We start from the raw sequence: 22,060 nt of genomic DNA, 5'->3' as shown, positions 1-22,060 counted from the left end.
TGTATAATGACGGTTTACAGAATGACTGAGCGTAGGGCTTACAGATGTGAGTTAGAATTGGTGTTGTCCTTTTATCATAGCCGAAAGAGAATCAAAATCACTTGGCAGTGTGTTAAATAGCATCATGGAAGGAGGGAGGCAGGGGGAGAGAGAAGGAGGGGGGGGGCGGGGGAGTGTGTGTATAACACCATAGCACTGTTTGTTTCTGAGCCAGGGAAAAAGAGTACTAGGGCAGTAGAGTTAGTCACCAGTAGTAAGAAATCCCAAAGATATGTCTACACATTTCTTTTCAATGAATAGATAGTTTATACCAAATATTGGTCTGAATTCAGTGTTTACCTGTCAGTGTACAGTCTGTACACACCAAATGCACTAGGTGTCCTGGGGTCTTCTGTGGAAGGGAGTGAATTCTCTACTCATTTAAGAGTTGCAAAGAAGCTTTAGGCACTGACAGCTCAGTCTGAGACTTTTGCTTCTCAAGGATCTCACATATATGGACAGTAGGTGACCTGAATCGTCTCCTGAGCTTAGATGCCCAAATTCTGCCCAACTCTAACTCCATCTGCCAGTGCAATTTGAATTGACCCCATAGTTTCCAAATGGCTGAAAAGAACTGAAAAGAACTGGTTGTTCATTTTTTATATTCTGTGTTGGTCAGAGCCAAATCTACACTGCCATGCTGGTCTGGCTAACTCAGGAATGTATTTGTACTCTTCTGATAAAGTCAGGGACAAAATTACACAACTGGTTGGTTCACTCAGCTGATGTAACTGCTCGACTTGCTCAACTCATGCAGCTAGTTGAATCACTCAGCTGGTAAAACCATTTGTCTAGAACAAAGGCCACCTTCTGGACACTTTGTGTTAAGCTAATCTTTCCTCCTCAGAGCCGCCTTCTATTGTAGACATTCATTGATTTGTCACAGCAGGTTGAAAGTACTTACTTACCATCCATTTTACTATATTGCTACTCTTCTACTTGCTCTAGTGTTGGAGCAGGATGATACTACAAACAGAAGAATTATTATTTTAATGATTATGCAATGACAGTATATTCCTGCTCTTAGATGAAACAAATAGGCAAAGGAAAAAATATTTACAAAAATCCTGTGGAAAACCTAGCAAGCAGGTGGTAGCAGAGACTGGTGAAAGATATCTGAGGTTCACAGAAGTTTTAAGTTAACATTTTTATAGCAAATCTGCACTCAGCTTGCTACTTAGAAACTGTATTTAATTTTGGGGGGCCATCAAACATAAGGGGAAAGAGCTAACAGCTGTAGTTTTCAGTTCTGTTGCAGATAAGTCTCTATAGTTTGCCCTATGCCTACCTCTCATCCTCTCTTTCAATAGAAGAAATGAAGGACGAGAAAGATAGTTACAGTCAGACTGTTCTGGTGAACATGTAAATCACTCTGACAGATTCTTTACATTATTCATTCTACCACAGTAAGGAAAGGCAGAAAAGACTTGTGTAAAGAACAGCAATCAACTTTACTTTTCATACAGAAGACACGGTTAGTGTCATACAGTATATAGCTAGTGCCACTTAGCTCTGGACAATGGTTTGTTACTCTGTAGTTTTCCTAAACTGTTCATAAAATACTAAGAAGCTCAACTGTTTTATGGAAGAAATGTAATTACCTTGAATATAGATTCCCCATGATATTTTTTCTTCCATATTAAAGTACCATCCATAGAAAAGTAGCATCACCTCTCACAGAGGCACAGGAAGGATTGTACACGTTAAAAAGCCTGTTAGAGTAAAGAAAAAGTAGCTTAATTTCTATTTGATTTTTAGTTCAGATGGTTATGTCTATAGTACTATGTTAACTCAGGGCTTTATTTTTCACTCCAATCCAAAAGACGACTATGCCAACTCAAAAGACTTCAGTGCATCAATTAATTTACTAAATGGAGATGTTACCCCCTGAAAGTTGAGGATACAAGTGAGGAAGCAAAACTAGCACAAACTTTGGTTCCATTCCCAGAAATATAGCCCCTAGAACAGTCTTACCCTACCATGGGCTTGCTTGCAGTATAGAACAGGTTCATCTCCACAAACATGCTCCACTTCTACAGTCCTATGTTCTCCTCAGCAGAAAAACAAGGTGCAGGAATGCAAGAAGGGTCTGTTCTGAATGGAAGCAAAGGCATAAGAAACAGTTGGAAAAGTATCTTCAGTTTGCCAAAATGTGATGTGAATGCAACAGTGGTGAGCCACAAGTGAACCAAGACAGATGATTTGGATGAAAATAGCTCAAGTCCAAGTGAACAGCAAATTGCAACATACATTCAGGAATGGTTACTAGAAGCAGTATACATTCATAAAAGATCTGGCAGAGTCCAGGAAAGCCTTCTGTGCCAGCAGGTATGTAGGAAGAGATTATTTCTTTTGTAAAGAGTTTACAGATTCCATAGACAATACAAGGATGAAGAGAAAGATTGGCATGTAAAGGCTTGGAAAGATTTATGCTAATGGTCTCTTGTTTTTGCAAGCTGTGTAGAAAAGAGGATCTAATCCATTAGTACTTTTGATTTCTCTCTTCTGGGGCCAGAGATTCAAGCAAACGCAGTTTGGCTTGCCCTTATACTGAGTATTAAGTTAAGTCTCTGAGATTCTCTTTACCTTTCTTTCTCTTTTACTTTTCTTGTTTAGGCTGCTGCAGCTTCAGGACTTAAACCTGGAAAAGTGTGGCCAGCAGGTCAAGGGAGGTTATCCTCCCCCTCTACACTGACCTGGTGAGGCCACACCTGGAGTACTGTGTCCAGTTCTGGGCCCCCCAGTTCAAGAAAGACAAAGAACTACTGGAGAGAGTCCAGTGGAGGGCTACGAAGATGAGCAGAGGACTGAAGCATCTCTCTCACAAAAAAAGCTGAGAGAGCTGGGTCTGTTTAGTCTGGAGAAAAGAAGACTGAGAAGGGATCTTAACAATACCTACAAATATGTTAGGGGTGGGTGTCAAGAGGATGGGGCCAGACTCTTCTCCGTGGTGCCCAGCAACAGGATAAGGGGCAACAGGCACAAACTGAAACATGGGAGGTTCCATCTGAAAATGAGGAAAAACTTCTTTACTTTGAGGGTGACAGAGCACTGGAAGAGGCTTCCCAGGGAGGTTGTGAAGTCTCCTTCTCTGGAGATATTCAAAACCCATCTGAACGTGACCCTGTGCAATGTGCTGTAGGTGAACCTGCTTTGGCAGGGGGTTGGACTAGGTGATCTCCAGAAGTGCCTTCCAACCTTTACCATTCTGTGATTCTGTGATTCCGTAAACTGTTTATTAAAAGGTAGAAAAAAAATAGCAATCCTTCTCTCACCTTTACTTTCTTTCTAGTCAGAAAGAGAGGTAGTCTCTTTTGGCTCATAAGCTTTTCAATTGTGTGTGTGAAAAGATTAAATTACTAAAAGCAAGAAAAATATATGAGTTATGCTCTTGGTTCTACAATAAATTATTCCAGGATCATTCCTACCTCTGGTCCTCAGATAATATAAACTCACATGAACAGAGGGATGTAAAGTGACCTTTGCTATATTCCTCTCTGGCTTCTTTCCACCAGACAAAAATGAAGGATTTGGAGAAGTTGATCTTAGCACAGTTTTCTTTTCTTGGAAATTCCTGTTGTTTCTTCCTATAGTATAATATCAAAATGTCAATTTTAATTTAATATTGTTTTATTGTTTTAAGTTCTGGAGCTAAAAAATGACTAAAGGGTCCAGAGAGCTAAAAATTAGGGTTAAGATTTGTGTCACTATTTGAAAAGGAAAAAAGAAGATATAATTATGATTTGCTTTGTCATTAATAAAATGGGAAGTTCACATTACATATAAATATTTCAGAAATTATCTTTATTCTTTTATTGATTTTAAATTTGCTGTTCTGCATGATCTGAACCTGAGCGAATAAGTCATATTTCCCGGTGGAGTGGATCTAGTTTAAAGTTTACATGGATAAGAAGTTACATAGCTTCTGGGCATAAAGTGATCATATGCAGTGGAGCAGAAAGTGAACTTCAATTCACGCAAAGAAATTGTAAGAACTGTCACTTGTTGTAGGTCTATATCTTACTAAAAATAAAAATCTGTGTTTTTTTTAATTTGGGCTATTAAACTGGGATGGGGACTGGGGGGCATATATTTAAACAGCATCTCATCTTAAGTGGAAGAACAAGCACAAAATGTTTTGCTGTTTTTGAGTGAAAATATGATATGAGAAAAGTCAAGAACCTGTAACCATTAAGAAACGAAGTTTGGAGCACTTCTATTAAAATGATTAACTTGCTTATTCTGGGAATGTTTCCATGCACATTACTTGATTTGTTTTTGATGGTATGGATGTGTAGCTTTGTAGGGCTACAAGCACAGAACCTTAGTCTATGTCCAGCTGTGTCAAGGCTTTCATTCCTCCCACTCCCATTCTCCCAGAAGTCAGTAGGCTGGGGGTGGGCAAGAGGTTGGGAGTGTACATAGCCAAGACAGCTGACCCGAACTGACCAATGGGATATTCCATACCATGTGACATCATGCTCAGCCCAGGAAAAGGAGGAGGGAGGTGGATATTTGTGGTTATATTGTTTGTCTTCCCAGGCAACTAGTACACGTGCTGAGGCCCTGCTGTCCAGGAAGTGGCTGGACATCTGCCTGCCAGTAGAAAGTAGTGAATGAATTTCTTATTTTGTTTTGCTTGCAAACATAGCTTTTGTTTTTCCTATTAAGCTGTCTTTATCTTGAACCACATATCTTTTTGTCTTCTATTTTTCAGCCCATCTCCTGGGAGAGGGGTGTGAGTGAAAGGCAGGGTGGGTGTTTGGCTGCTGGCTGGGGTCAACCCACCATAGCTGAGAATCAACATGTAGAAATTAATCTACTTACCTTCAATCAGAAATATCAGTCTATAAATCTGATTTATTTTCTGGAATCTTAATACTTTCTGAAAACTTCGTAAAGTGCTCAGGAGGCATTGTATTTAGTATTATATTTTTTTAAAAAAATGCTTTTCCTAATGTGAATAAGAAATAATTCCTCTTGGAATATAAACACTATATGGTATAAACACTATAATGACTTGAGAATTGGGTCCACTGGTGGAAAAAAAAAAACAAAAACATTTTCATATCTTTTCGTAATTATCTAAGCCTAGAGCTATCAGTTTAAAGTGGAATTTATTAGAAGTCTTATTTTTCTTATGTTTTAAGGAGAAAATCCTTCCAAAATAGAAACAATTTCTGTGATACTGAATTTTTCCACTCTAACAAACCTGCTTTTTTACTTCCCTTACAATTTCTGTAACAAAGATACCAGCCTAACAAGGATGTCTTTCATGAAAACACGGTAATAAAAAAATGCTATTCCCTCTTTGTACTGGTTTTCCTATTTGCTGATGGTGCCAGCATATCTTCACACCAGAGCCGAGGTGGATTCCACACATGTGAACACCTGTGTGCACATATCTAAACATAGGAAAGATAACAGAGCTCTCAAGAATTGTCTCAACTTAAAGGTAATAAAAAGGGTTAGAAAATGAGGTGCAGGAAGCTGTGAGATTCTGGCTGGCCATCTCCTAGTACTGTATGTGACATATGCCTCCTGCTTAAAAAAGGAAAGAGAGCATAGAAGAGCTGGGTTGACCTAATTCCTGCCTTTTTAACAGAATTTCCAAGAGAGAGAGAAATCATCACTTAACTCTAGGGTCAACTAAAGTATTTCTGAGACTAACACTGGGTAAGCATGAGCTAAAAGATGATTGTATATTTAACCTTAGTCATCAGTGCAGACATAGACTTATGAATCAAGCTAACAATATTTTAATTTTTAAAAAAAAGACATACATAAACTGGCAGAATAACTGACAGCTCCTTAACTGGGGTAAATTGACATAGCTTTTTAGAAGCTCATGAATCTACCTTAAATATCTTGCTGAAAGATATTTCTGGCTACAAAAATGTCTGTATTTGAGTATTAAAAAAATGGCACCAATATTTTTCTATTTGCTACAACAGAAAAATATGTGCAAGATGGATAAGACCACAGCAGTAAGGTCCTTTCAGTTATTCTTCTGTACTGGTACAATTGCAATTAGTGTAAGAAACAAAAAACAGATGCTAGAGATTACAGGCTACTCATATGAGGTTTGTTTTTTTCAACTCTTCTAAAAAGTCAATCAATCTTTGAACCAAATCAGACAATGCAGGGTTGTTTGTTTCATTATTTTCATTATATACATCCAGAGGTTATAAATGCTAATGATTTTTGGTAGGACATCTGTCAAGGGGGCTTCAGGAACATATTATTTCAGTTAAAGTTGTCTATTTTTTATGTGTATCCAAGAAGTAAATAATAAATAATAAATGTCACTTTTACACATAGAATGTTCTGTCCTTGCAGACAGGTTTTGTAAATATTTTTTCTTATTTAGGTAACACGTGCAAGTTAGAAGTGGTTGTCCTGTTTATCAATATGGCAGATACTTGGCATATTGACTTAGCTTATCTGCTTTTCTGGCAACTATGATATTGCTCATCCGTGTTTTACATTTAAGAATTAATTATGAAAGATAAATGCATATTTTGATAGCACGGTGGAAAGTTGTCTTCTGAACAGTCTTTTTCAAAACCATAAATCTCTTACATTAAGTGCCCATAGTTGCCACTAATCACAGGAACATAATTATGTTTAGAGTTTGGGTGGGTTTTTTTTTGCTTTAAGATTGTTAGTGAATATACCTAATTATATTTTTATGAAAAATTTGTATTTTTGCTCTTGATAGTGTGACATTAACTGCTTGGTTTCCTTTGCAGAAAGTGAATGAGAACATACCTACCTTTTTTTTTTGTGGTGTCATTATACCCTAAGCAGTAACTCTGTTCCATGTAATCCCAGACTAGCCTGGGAATGATCCTCCATTCAGGAATCCATCATTGTTTGTCTTTTTTCTTTTCATTCAATTACAGTTGATATAAAACATACATGCATTCTGGTAAGTAGAACCCAGTTCTGTTCTGTGGGTAATTTCTGTCAAGTTGAAAGCTAATCACAACTTTCTGAGTAAATATTCTGACTACTACATTGCTATGCAAAAAATAAGTAGCAAGACCACAAGTAATTAGTCATATTTCCTACTGCTTTTAACTTTTTCCAATTCAGTTACTGTTTGCTTAAATGTCAATTACAATAAACTTCTATACAGAAGCTAGTGACGAAACTCAAGGTGATCAGGGAATTTTAGGACTAATTAAGGAGACACCTCTGCGTTTAGGTACTCTTAAGTAGGAGACGCTGGATTGTTACCTAAAAGTAAGGTATAATTAGATTGACTGGATTCTATCTTCCAATACTAACGTTAAATGATTTTTGATGTTTAGATTTTTGAATATAGAAGTTCTGATATAAGGATAAATTGAAAATAAAAGATACATTGAAATTAATTCTGTTGGGATCAAATCTGAGTTACAAAGGGAGAAAAGAGACTGGCCTTTTTGTAAATCTTCTTTACTGACACAGAGGTTACAGTACATACCATGGGAAAATTTTACTTCCTCTGGTCTTGGTGGGATTTTTTTTTAAAGGATTTTAGAAAGAGAACAGAATTACAAAACTGTCCTCTAAAGTATCCATTTCTATCTCCAAGTGTCCTGTTAAAAACAAAAAAAAATTCTGTAGACTTCATAATTTGCTTTTTATTACTGCAAATATTTACAATAATGTTTATAATGCTTAATTAGGGAAATAAGGTCAAAGAACATTTATCAGAATCAGGGACCTGACCCCCTTGTGTTCTGCACTTTGTCTAGTCACCATGATTTGTCCAAGACAATCATATAATTTCTCAGACAGACAAAAATCACAGTTAGACTATAAAGAGAAATTAAAATATTGTCTTGTATTATGCTTTGGGAGTGAGGATGATATTGATCCTGTGGGACCTGGAAAAAGTCTATTTCCCATTTTCCTGAACTTAGTGAATGTTTTACAATAGTGCTGACTGCAAAACTCCAGTCTTGCTTATGGTATATTTCTTATGCAAAATAAAGTGGTATATATATCTATATAAAGTGAATAGCTAGATGATTCCAATATTGATTACAAATGTCATGTGTGTAGTTGACTAGAGAATTATCTCCCAAAATATGTCGGTTTAAAATCACCCTTGCTAGAACATCTGCTATGTTGCACACCATGTTTCCAGAATCAATTTTAATAGTCTACTGGAGCTCTATTCTGAACATAATGCGTGTTCATCAGTGAATGATCTCTCCCTGTCCTTATCTCGACCCACAAGCCTTTCATTATATTTTCTCTCCCCTGTCCAACTGAGGAGGGGAGTGATAGAGCAGCTTTGGTGGGCACCTGGCATCCAGCCAGGGTCAACCCACCACAGAAGAGTAATCAGAAATTAATAAATCTATTTATTTCAAACTGAAATTATGACAGATCCCAGGTCTGAAATAAAGGGGGGCCAGAGAGGAACTTCTGTCCCTAAGTATTGATACATAACTGTGTTATAGCATAGTAGTCTTCTGAGTCTTATCATGAAATGTTATGGCATAACTTTGCTTAGAATTATATAATACAATATATGTTCATACTATTTGGTTAGAATAGCGAGCAATTTAATTTCCAAAAAATCTAATTCCAACTGACACATCTTAGATACGAAAGCATACCTGTCTCACAGAGAAAATAAATAGCAGTTGGGTAAACCGCCAGTTTCTTTTATTAGTAGTCCTGCAGTAAATCTTTCAGTATAGGACATAAAAGCATTTTACATGGTTCCTGTTGAGTTGTATCTGAGGCTTTTATGACATGAAATGATATATTGAAACAGGGACTGGCTACACTAAAAAAAATCTGAAGAATGCGTGATTCAGATAAGTGTCAACGTTTCAGGGTTTTATTCAAAATATATATTTTTATATGTAATATTGGCTGAGAAATACATCAGGAAGAGTATAGTATTTGGGTGCAATGGCAGAATAAACATAAAGCACTGCAGGGTGACAGAAATGTATCTATATATGCCACTAATTTGCAATTCTGTGAAACAAAAGATTACAAAGTCATGTAGGAAGTTTAAAGAAAATATCTTTTGTTCTGCAACAAGTAGAGTATATCTGTCCTACACAGCAGTTAGCAGTGGAGGTAGTCAGAGAAAAGGATTAACCTTGTGTGCTTTGCAAATGGATGCAAGTCTTCATACTCTGTGAAATATTTTAAGAATGTCACATTGTAAGAGGCAGCAAGAAACTAAGCTGAACAGACCACAACTAATGACAGGAGTATTTTGAGTGTGTTTTAGCCCTTTGAAATTAATTCAACACAAGTACCTGGGTTTAGAAAGAATTGGGTTATTTTATGAGCAACCACTTTTGTAATTCTAGTTTTTGAACTAAAATAGAGAAATTAACATTTTAAAACATCAGCTAGTGGCTAGACACTGAAACCTTTCATTTTTTTAATTTCTACATATCATACCGCACAACAGATAAGGTGTATTACGAATGCAAATATCAGTGTCCTTAAAATGTATGTATACACTGTATAAAGAAAGATTTTGAATTACTAATCTGATCTGCCATGACTTCTTCACCTGTAATACTCAAAATTTTGGCATTTATTGTTAAACTCTTTCCTTGCAGATCCATATAATTTATTGACAAGAAATCCACAATTTATGTACACATAATAGAACATATAGAATAGAACATAATGGTTCAATTGGAAGGAATGATCATCTAATCCAACTGCATCACCTAGTCCAACTGTGTGATTGGTTGTGTGTGTCTTTCTTTTCCTTCTAGACTGGTCAAAGTGACTTAAGCTTATCATAAAACACAAAATGCTACATAAGAGCTCTCTTTTAGCAGGAATAACTGCATGGATGGCTCCAAGGGCTGCCATTTGTGATGGTATGTTTTACTCACACAGTTTCTAGAAAGATAGGTGACTGTCTTATGAATCAGTCTGACAATAAACTATTACTTGCTGCAAAACCAAATGCAAGATATGCTTTTGTTTTAGCATTAAAATAGTATTAAAATATTACTGCTTTATCTCAGATGTAAACTTACACAGCAGGTATCCTGAATTTCTAAAATTGTTCATACAATAAGGCTACTAAAAGGTGTAGGAAAATATATGTTCTTTTCATATCTAATGAAGGGGTGTATTCTAAAGAATTCCATTGATAAGCATCTATTAACAAAGATTTGACGTTGCTAGGAGCTGTGAGTCAAAACTGAATGCAAACAGGGAACTCATTTGTAAAACGATTATCAGTGTTGTATCCCTGATCTCAAGTTAACTGCCAGCTGAAGTCAGATTCTCTTAATGTGATTCATTTTAACGTAACAGGAGTAAATAGTTTTTCCATGCAGAACAAACTGATTATTTCAGACACAGTGGAGACCTTACTTAAAATGTCAGCCAGATTATGAATTCATGCTAAATAAGTTAATGAAAAGATTAATATCAGTGACAACAGTGCTTCCAGATGTAACTCCTTATTACGCTTTAAAAGGAAGCTCTTATCTTTTTTTTTCTTCCCCCCCCACCCCCCCGGCTAGTAGACATTTTCTTTGAAATGCATAATTTCCTGTGCCACTTGAAACTAATTGGTAAATTGAGAGTTTCTTCTGTTTTCAGCAAGATAAAAAAATATACATATATTTCTGTGGAACATTCCTGTTGGTTTTCAGTCCTTTGGTGTAAGAGTCCATGCCAGTGAGGGAGTGTTTTTGCAGTGTATAACTTGTACTCAAAATAATTTCAGAGAACATTCTCAGGTAGGATTTGTGTAACATTTAACCCTCACCACTCCAATGCTTTGATCAGACTAGTTTTTCTTAAATGAAAGCATTGATACAGGCTCTCATCTTTCAACATATAAGTGGTCCTATTGATTTCAAAGAACACATTTTTTTCCTTGTTCTTCATCAGCTCCTTTTGTTTTCCCTGTCCATTGCTTTATCTTTTTTTTTTTTTCACTTGTGTAGCTACATATTACAGTCATACTCCTTGCTCCCTTACAGATTCTTGAGAGGTTATATGATAAGAATATTACCTTATATTAGAATATTAAAAAAAAATTAGCTAGCACTGTGGTGTTTCAGCAGAGAAGAAACTAGTACTCCTTCACATAGTGTTCTCCGTATCTTTTTTTCCAATTCAAAAAAAGAGTAGAAATCTTCAGAACTTTCTTCTGAAAACATTCAAGGGAAAATAAAATGCTAAGTAAATATGCACTCTGAAAATTGTTGCAAGAAGCATACATTGCAGACAGGTGTGTGACTTCAAATTGTTGTTAGTCCTTACTTTTATAAGATTTATTCACTATGTTTGCTGAAAAATTTTGCCGGTCTTCACATTAAGTGGGTGAAATTAATTAGAAAAATACATGATGAAGAAAATGTTTTATTGTATAAAATATTCATAGATCTGGAAAATTCATTTTGCCTGTTATTCAGTCAACATGGGTGCTCTAGAAATAATGGGAGTGATGCCAGTCTTAATAGTAGTAGAAAGTTTTATATGTTCCTCTGCATGATGCATGTTTGTTCATGTGAATGTTAAGGAGTATTTAATTTAACCACCTCACTAAGCATTCAAGGATCTCAGAAGAACTTTTCCTGAAAACACTATCCATTATTTTTGAGAAGTCATGGCACACTGGTGGAGTTCCCAGTGACTGGAAAAGGGGAAGCATAACCCCCAAGGAAATTTGTTCAACACTTTGTTATGAGAGACCTACTATTAGTTGAATCAAGACCACCTTTGGAAAATATATTTGATATTACTAACAGGGATTTTGATTAAATGTGGGATTCTTGCAAAGCTGAATAAGGAAAGAGAGATACATGTTTGTATGTACACACAAATGTGCGTACACATTTGTTTAATTTATATAATTTTGTACACTTTATGTGTGAAAGAAACATTTTGTGAAAAAAATGATTTACACATAGTTCGGGATGCCTTAATTGTTGTAAATATGTAGTTTACTTTTATGGTTTTAGTCAGTACCATGAGAGTGAACAATAACTACAGAAGGCAGATGAAAATATTCAAATTTCAATGTTCTTCACTGTAATCTAAGAAAATTATTAGGTAAATAATTATTAGGTATAATATAGTATTTAGACATTTGTATGTATATGCACACACGTATATATAAACTCATAACCTGTATTATATATACACATCCAGGTACTCACACACATGTTTTAATGCAATTACTTTTTTGTGGAGAACAAACAAGAAGGAAAAATTTGTGAGACCTTAGTTGCCTTTGGGCTATAGAAGTAGTTTTTGAAATCATTACTTTCAACCATTCACATGTTCAAACAGAAAAAAACATGAGAGGTGCCTGCAAGCGCCTTCCAATCTGGTATCTGACACTGAGTAGAACAGCTGTACTTTTTGTGCTTTTTGTTTTTTTACAGCAAAAGATATGAGAGATTGTAAGAAAGAAGATCAATAAATTGTTTCTGACTTTTAGGTCTGAATCAATATTAGGCAATGGCAGTAACTTTCATACTATTATATGTCCTGAACCCCTTTTCATGGGGGTAATATGACTTAAAGTGTTTCTCACCTTTGCAACAGCTGTTCTACTTTATGGTGTATTACACAATGACAACAGGACTTAAAGTTAGGAAGAACGTTAACTCTTCAGCCAGTGATGCCTTGGGGAAACCAGAAAATGTTCCCACTTCTCAGCCTATGCAGCCACTCACATACCAAATAGTCACAAAACACTTCACTGCCTTGGGCTATTTCAAAGGCAGAGTTGCTTCATTCTAATTAAAATGTATTTACACTGCTTAATAAAAAATAGCCTTTTTTACAAGAGTACATTATTGTGTACAAGTAATCCCAGTAGTTCCTCTAAAAGCTACTTACAGCACCATTTACTAAAACAGTCTCCTAAGGAAATTTGAAATACTCAAACTGGGAGAAAACATGATAAGAGATGGATAATGAACTCATTTTAGCTGTTCTCACAAAGGGAAGAAGAAGTATGGAGGCTGCTATAGTCCTTAAAAATAAAAAGTCTAAAGATGAGTATCACTTCTTCTCAGATTCCACCAGTAAATTGTTCTAATTCGTGCCTGAATATTGGAACTCAAATAAATAAATATATATATATATGTCCTTAATCTACCCTACTCTTATTTTATGTGAGTTTCAGAAGATGACGAAGGATTTTGGAATTGAAACTGAGGAGAAAAACTTAAAATTGAGAGGAGAACAAGAAAAAACACAAAATAAAAACAACCAATATTTTGTTTACCTTCCATGTTCTCCTTCCTTCTTAGGCTTTCTATGTTGAAAACAAAGGAAAATAATTCATCTCCATTAACCAATGTTTAGCAAACTTACTTACGTTATTGTCCATCTCTTCATGGCTCTTTAACAATGTTTTTAGAAAGCATTATTTTTTTAAAGAAAACAAATAATAAATGCTGGCAGTTTTTCTAATGTTAAATATTAGAGAAGAAAAAAACTTTTAAAAGCCAAATTTGATTCTTTCATAAGAGTCTAATTATGAAAACATATGTGTAAGAGGCTTGAATTGTCTTATAGGATGGAATTCTAAGTTATTCTAAATGCATGATGCAATGATAGTCATATGATAATAGTTGAGTTTCTGGGAAAAAGGAGATGAAGTCTTGTCATGCGGTAAGCTAATAGCCTGAGAAAACATGCTAAAGATACAAAGGAAAACAGTTGAAATTACATGAAGAAAATTAACCAAACAGCAACAAAAGTTGATTTAAAAGAAACATTCATAAAAATACTGTAGGAACATCTATGGTATTTTTTTCCATCCATAGCCCCCAAAAATAAAATCGACAGTGCTGTAACAATAATGTGTTATATGTATTTCTTTTAATACTGATGAACAGTCTAACAGCTGAAGAGCACAAGCAAACAAAAAACAAGGTTATGAGGATACACATGCTGACACATCATTCATAACGTTCTGCCTATCTGGGCCGGAGGGATACTGCTTACCTTGTGGGATAACAAAATCTGCAATTGAAAAAGGCCAGAACAGCTTTCTTAATATTGAAGAGTTGAAGGAGATTGAAGAACGATGTGGTTTCAGACAGCAGATAAAACAGATTGTTTCCATTTATGCAATTGTTGTTGACTATCTATCTAAAATGTAGGCCAATGTCTAGAAAACTAAGGTAGAAGAAAAACTTAAAAACTTCAAAGGTATTTTATCTTATCATAACAAAGTAAATTTGTCTAAGCTCAGGTGCACCATGGGACTTTATAAATTAAGCAGTTAAACAGTTCTAAAAATAATAAATCCACCTGATGGATTACAAAGTTTCTGTCATGTGAGCTTAAAACTAATGAACTTATTTGCTTCACATTTTACGTCTGCTTCGAAGTTAAAACTTGAATCTTGAAGTCAAGTAAATGCAGATTGTATTGTGCATTCTCTAAATATTATATAATTTTACAATAAGTATTGTACAACCTTTATACTATTACATTGAGAAGATTTTTGTAAAAAGGAATACAGATAGGATAAAAGAAGAAATCATCTTGAAGTTTCATTCAAAAATCTTGCTGCAGTTTTCCTGTTAGTGGCTTAAAACAATATGGTCTTGGCCTTGGACCACAGTAATTTTAACTTACAGTATCACATTACAAGTGTAATTCTGCATTTCTTATTCGTAGAAGATCTGTTGATTACTTCTTACTTGGTTTAAATGATTCAGCCTTCTGAAAACTCCAGCCTGTCACCAAGACCTCTTGAACTCAGTTCTTCATAGCTGAGATCCAATGCATTCATCAGGAGTGCAGTGGGCATGCAGTGACATGTAGCTGCTTCCAGCATGGGGAGAGGAGGTACAAGTTAATCGAATAGCAAAGTGACACAGTAAATAAGGACACAACTCACACCTTATTTAGTATAAAATAAGAGGAGTTTTATAAGTTCTGTAGCAAAATATTGTTACTCGTGGAATATTGCAAAAAAAGAAAAGCTAAAACCTTATGATTTTAAAATAAGTACTCTAATACTGGCATTTTCAGCTGTGAATGTTTTTGAAAAATACTCATTTTGTTTAAGAAACTGCATTGTATTGCAGTATATCAGGCTGGGTTCATTTTAGTTTCAGTTAATTTGTTCCTGAATGCAATCCCCAAGAAAACACAAATGGTTTAATTAGAGCTTAAACAAACTCAATCCTTTACTACACAGTTCTTTCAAGTTTTTTTGTGCAAGCTTATTGATTTTCTGTAGCCAAACTTTGGTTTCACAACTGGGCACCAGACTGATCTTTTCAATAGTAAATGTCTAAGTGGTTTCATAGGAATTAATGATCTTAAAGGTCCTTTCCAACTAAAATGGTTCTATGATTCTATCATTCTATGAATAATGAAATTCTGACTATTCTACATTTTTCCAGACCTTATTCTACATTTTCCAAACACTTTTATTAAAAAAGGAAATTAAATTTGGGTGAATTTCAGTCAAAACTACTGACCTTGTAAAACTATCTATTAAATCACCTCAAATTTGTTTCTAGATTTCTTGGGAAGCATTATCTGTTACTGAAGTCTTGTGCAATTTAAAGTCTATTTTAAGAACAGTTTTGACTGTTAGATACAAACAAACAGTTTCATTAACCAGAATTAAGGTTTACTAAATAACTGTCCTTTCAACAGGCTAGAGTTGTTGAATTTTATATAGAATCATAGAATCACAGAATTGTTTTGGTTGGAAAGGATCTTTAAGGTCATCAAGTCCAACTGTTAACTTAGCACTGCCAAGTCCACCACTAAACCATGTCCCTAAGCACCACATCTACACGTCTTTTAAATACCTCCAGGGATGGGGACTCCACCACTTCCCCGGGCAGCCCGTTTCAATGTTTGACAACACTTTTGGTGAAGAAATTTTTTCCTAATATCCAATCTAAACCTCCTCTGGTGTAACTTGAGGCAGTTTCCTCTCATCCTATCACTTGTTACTTGACAAAAAGAGACCAACACCTTCTGCACTACAACCTCCTTTCAGGTAATGTAGAGAGTGATAAGGTCTCCCTTCAGCCTCTTTTTCTCCAGACTAAACAACCCCAGTTCCCTCAGCCACTCCTCATAAGACTTGTATTCTGGACCCTTCACCAGCTTTGTTGCCCTTTTCTGGATGTGCTCCAGCACCTCAATGTCTTTCTTGTAGTGAGGGGCCCAAAACTTAACACAGTATTCAAAGTGCAGCCTAACCTGTGCCGAGTACAGGGGGACAATCACTTCCCTAGTCCTGCTGGCCACACTAGCTCTGATACAAGCCAGGATGCTATTTGTCCTTCTCGGCCACCTGGGCACACTGCTGGCTCATATTCAGCCAGCTGTCGACCAACATCCCCAGGTCCTTTTCCACCAGTCAGCTTTCCTGCTACTCTTTCCAAAACCTGTAGCATTACATGGGGTTGTTGTGACCCAAGTGCAGCACCTGACACTTGCCCTTGTTGAACCTCATACAGTTGGCCTTAGCCCATCAATTCAGCCTGTCAAGATCCCTCTGTAGTACCTTCCTAGCCTCAAGCAGATCAACACTCCCACCCAGCTTGGTGTCATCTGTGAACTTACTGAGGGTGCACTTGAGAACCCCTCGTCCAGCTCATTGATAAAGATATGAAATAGAACTGGCTCCAACATTGAGCCCTGGGGAACACCATGTGTGACCGGCCACCAACCGTATTTAACTCCATTCAGAACACCTCTTTGGGCTCAGCCATCCAGCCAGTTTTTTACCCAGCGAAGCGTACGCCCGTCAAAGCCGTGAGCAGTCAGTTTCTCCAGAATACTGTTGGAAATGGTGTCAAAGGCAGACAACATCCACAGCCTTTCCCTCGTCTACTAAGTGGGTGATCTTGGTATAGAAGGAGATCAGGTTAGTCAAGCAGGACTTGCCTTTCATAAACCTATGCTGACTGGACCTCATTGCCTGGTTCTCCTGTACGTGCTGCACGGTGGCACTCAAGATGATCTGCTCCATAGCCTTCCCCGGCACCAAGGTCAGACTGACAGGCCTATAGTTCCCCGGATCCTCCTTCCAGCCCTTATTGAAGATGGGCATTGCGTTTGTTAATCTCCAGTTAACTGGAATCTCCCTGGTTAGCCAGGACTGCTGGTAAATGATGGAAAGTGTCTTGGTGAGCACTTCTGCCATCTCTCTCAGTACCCTTAGGTGGATCCCAGACAGCTCCATACACTTGTGTGTGTCTAAGTGGTATAGCAGGTCACTAACCATTTCCCCTTGGATTATGGGGGCTTCATTCTGCTCCCTGTGCCTGTCTTCCATCTCAGGGGGCTGGGTACCTGGAGAACAACTGGTCTTACGACTAAAGACTGAGGCAAAGAAGGCATTAATCAACTCAGCCTTTGTCACTATGTTTCCCCTTGCATCCAATAAAGGATAGAGATTGTCCTCGGCCCTCCTTTGGTTGCCTATGTATTTATAGAAGCAGTTTTTATTGTCTTTTATGGCAGTAGCCAGATTAAGTTCAAAGTGGGCTTTGGACCTTCTAATTTTATTCCTGCATAGCCTCATGACATTCTTTGTAGTCCTCCTGAGTCACCTGCTCCTTCTTCCACAGGTCATAAACTCTCTTTCTCTTCCTGAGTTCCAGCCAAAATTTTCTGTTCAGCCAGGCCGGTCTTCTTCCCTGCTAGCTTGTCTTTCAGCACATAGGGACAGCCTGCTCCTGTGTCTTTAAGATTTCCTTCTTGAAAAGTGTCCAGACTTCCTGGACCCCTTTGCCCTTCCAGGGACTTTGTCAACCAGGCTCCCAAACATGCCAAAGTCTGCCCTCTGGAAGTCCAAGGTAGCAGATCTGATGACGCCCCCTCCTTACTTCTCCAAGAATTGAAAACGTTATCATTGTGTGTTTGCTATGCCCAAGGCGGCCTCCAACCATCACATCACCCACAAGTCCTTCTCTGTTTGCAAACAAGATGTCCCACGTTGTGCTTTTCCTAGTCGGCTCACTCACCAGCTGCGTCAAGAATTTATCTTCTACACACTCCAGGAGCCTCCTAGACTGTTCTCTCTCCTCTGTATTGTATTTCCAGCAGATATCCTGTAAGTTGCAGTGCCTGTACATAGAATCATTCCCCTATTATCTGACATTTTTATAGAGGAATATCCTTTATAAATAATTCTTCTGAATTGTTCTCAATTTCAGATGAAGTCTTAGTCTCGCTGAGGAATGAGAACTGTGTAATTTTCTTTAAAGAGGCAATTGAGTGGTTCTCCATGTAATACTTGTGTCTGCAAAACCAAGATAATTAGAAACAAAGATTTTCATACATTAAAGGTGAAGTAGGAGCTAGGAATGAATTTTATTTTTATTTTCCTGCTGATGGAGAAAGTGACAAAAAATATTGAACATATCAGAGTGCGATGTGCTGTCATGGGCGGAGAAAGATGACATAATGCTTGCTGCCTGGTAGGACAAGTCTTCAGCATCCTGTATAACCTGATCAGACTTTTTGATCCATCCTGCACCTCATTCAGAAACTGCAGAAACATTTAAGCAAACTTCTGTCCTTATTTTTATACAACACAATTTTTTGCTCCTTTGGCATAAACATGCACGCTTAGGTATGGAGGAGACTGATGTTTTCAGGGTATCAGCAAATGTTTTGCCCAGAAAGAGCAGTGACTGCACACAGAAAACAGTATATGTGCTGTTAAAAAGGCAAGTATTTCTAAATATTTCTAAAATATTCTAAGAACACCAATATTTCTCAAGTTTTCCTGGCAGTGTTAAGAACCACATTCATGCTCGATGTATTCTTCAAAACCTGTTAGATTTAGCGAGGATCTTTTGCCAGAAGATGTGCAAACTATTTTTTTTCTTTTCTCTTTCTTCATCTTTGGTTTTGTTCTGAACAGTACTTAATCCTAAATTTTGAGATATTTATATAGGAAAGACAAGTAAATGGGCCTCTACACAAAAAATATGACCTCTCCAATGTCTTCTTAACCTCACTTTAATTTTCCAATACTGAATTTTAATGAATTCTAATTGTTCGTTTTCCTACTGACTTTCCATATTGCTATGTTTTAGACTGCAGTAACGTAGTCCACATTAAATATTTCATGAAAACTTATTATAGTCCTGTTATAGTACTGTTCATAATACTTAAATAAGGAATCCTTTAATTTATTTTCTTTATATTTGATAGATGACTGGACATGTAAAGATAACTGCTAAGACCAGTAGTCTTTTGTGCTTGACATGAATCCACTACACTTTTTCTTTTAGAGAAGAAAGGATCACAGCTGTTGTTGCTTTAAGGAATAGCAAGAACTTGAAAATATGATATCTTCTGGTAATGAAAGTGTTGCGATATGCTTTGCATGAGCTGTATTGCTGCAACACAGCATCAATAGCTGAAAATAGAATGATCTTTGGAAGTTGTTCTTGTTTTTATATTTGTTATTGGAGTTCCCTACTCCTTCACTGTAGAAATAAATGCCATGTTGATGAGGTACTCTTGTATTAAATTTAATTCAAAATAGCAGTGTTACAAACCCAGTTATCTTCACAGGAGTACTTCACTGTGTAACTGTGCAGTCCTATAACATAGTATTGTCATAATAGGCCATAAGCTTTGTACTGAGTTTGCAAGGACTCAGGACTGAGGTTTGCCTGTTATGCTTTGTCTGAATTTTCTTGACCTACTTGTCATTTTGTTTTACTTGGTTTAGTCGTGACAACAATTTCTCTAAATGACTAGTTGTCTATGGCTAATTTTTTTACTTTTGTTTGTCTTTGTGTGGTACAACCATAATTTTAGATAGAAAGCAGCAATAAGCAATTACTCTATGTAGAATGAGATCATTTCAATTCTAACATAATGATGTAGGGTAGAGAAATACAGACCTGATACAATATCAGAGTCCTTGAGAAGCTGAGGCACAAGATACAGCTTTGACAACTCAGCCATGGTCACTAAAAATATGCAGATATGGAGCTGGACAAAATGGGGTTTAGGGTTAACAAAGATAACATATGTAAAAGACACAATATTTAGTGAATTTGGATGTAATGTGGAGCTGCAGATCAATGAAAAAAGAACAAAGATATAAAAATGTATTAGCAAGCATGACCCCAAGTATATCCTGTACCAAGGAAAAAGAAACCATCACTATGAACACCATATTCCTCCCAGTGACGGACCCTGGATGCTCACCATAACACCCTCATCACCACCACAATGAAATCACTGACCCAGACAAGCAATGGAAGGGTGAGCATGACACCATGAAAAAGGGACAGAAACTAAGAAGTGTGTGCTACAATTTTAATTGTTTTATTATTATTATTACTGAGATTTTTTCTGTATATAATTATTCTATTTACATTTTTATTCTTTCTTTTCTGTAATTAGATCTAGACTAATAATGATTCTTGAATTAAACTGCTAAGATTTCATTTACACTTATGAGAAATGTTTGGCTTTGCAACTCTCTCTCTCTCTCTGTGTTTTGAGTTGACGTTAGCTGGCTGCTAGGTGTCCAACAAACTGCTCTCTCAGTCCTCCTCCTCAGCAGGACAGGGGGAGAAAATATGATGATATCTCGCGGATTGAGATAACTTATACCATCATGAGTAAACAAACACAGCTTGGGCAAATTAATTAACTTATTGCCAATAACAGACTAGAATAGTAACAAATACAACTAAAACCACCTTCACTGCAACCCTCTTCTTCTGAGGCTTAACTCCACTTTTGACTCTTCTACCTACTCCTCTCTGGGTGGCATAGGGTGTTATGTTTAAGGTGTGTTGCGTATAGGTGGGCTTATTTAGCAGAAGCTAAACCCCCCTGCATTCCAGCTTGTCTTCAGATATTAGAGGGGGTGGGGTCTGCTGAGCTTAGCCTCTGAGTGAGGCCTGGTTTGACACCTTAAGTTTTGGCTGAAATAGGCCAAAATCATCACTATCAGTCCAGCTGCATTCAACAGTTAATATGTTGAACTATCACAGGTCCAGATGCCCTAATAGTGCAGGGCCCAGTCACAGTCGATGAACTAACACGGTTCCAGATTATGCCATAAATCTGGGCGCATCCACCGAAATAAAATCCTCCCAACAATTTCCACAGTTAAGGTAATTTATTCAAGCAACAGATACAGATTCTTTTAGATTGCTGGTGATGAATACACTGTCTGCAAAGCGTGCTTAGGTACCTATGAACATATATGTGTTGCAGGATGACTATATAGCGCTATTAATACAATTACAAATACAAGCTTGATTTCTAAATTTCCCGGGGAAGCACCTGATATAACCAAGAGTACAAATCTTACCCAAAGGTGTCCCTATGGCTGGGGAAGAGAGGTTCAGCCCGTCGACTGATCCCAGAAGTCGGTAGAGATGTTTCCCTGACTTCTCAGAGGTGGTATCTTCCCCCCCTTGCCTCTTTCTTAAAGGCATTTTATACTATTTTCCTATGTTTAGGTGGAGCTTGAGTGAGTCTAGTCATACATACCTTTATCTTTGATTAGTACAAAATTCTCTCGCTTCGATTTTAAAGGTATAGGCGAAGAAAAATTCAGAGAGCATGCTCAGGGGGAGAGGGATGCAGGCAGCTTTTGGGATGGAGGTGCGTTTTGGTATTATGAGATTATAATCACACACAGAATCACACAGAATGTCAGGGATTGGAAGGGATCTCGAAAGATCATCTAGTCCAATCCCCCTGCCGGGGCAGGATTGCCTAGAACATATCACACAGGAACGTGTCCAGGCGGGTTTTGAATGTCTCCAGAGAAGGAGACTCCACAACCTCTCTGGGCAGCCTGTTCCAGTGTTCAGTCACCCTCACCGTAAAGAAGTTTTTCCTCATATTTAAGTGGAACCTCCTGTGCTCCAGCTTGCACCCATTGCCCCTTGTCCTGTCAAGGGATGTCACTGAGAAGAGCCTGGCTCCATCCTCATGACACTTGCCCTTTACATATTTATAAACATTAATGAGGTCACCCCTCAGTCTCCTCTTCTCTAAGCTAAAGAGACCCAGCTCCCTCAGC

The sequence above is a fragment of the Nyctibius grandis genome, chromosome 3 (assembly GCF_013368605.1).
Source record: "Nyctibius grandis isolate bNycGra1 chromosome 3, bNycGra1.pri, whole genome shotgun sequence".
NCBI classification, from domain to species: domain Eukaryota; kingdom Metazoa; phylum Chordata; class Aves; order Nyctibiiformes; family Nyctibiidae; genus Nyctibius; species Nyctibius grandis.
This window is presented reverse-complemented; position numbering follows the sequence as displayed.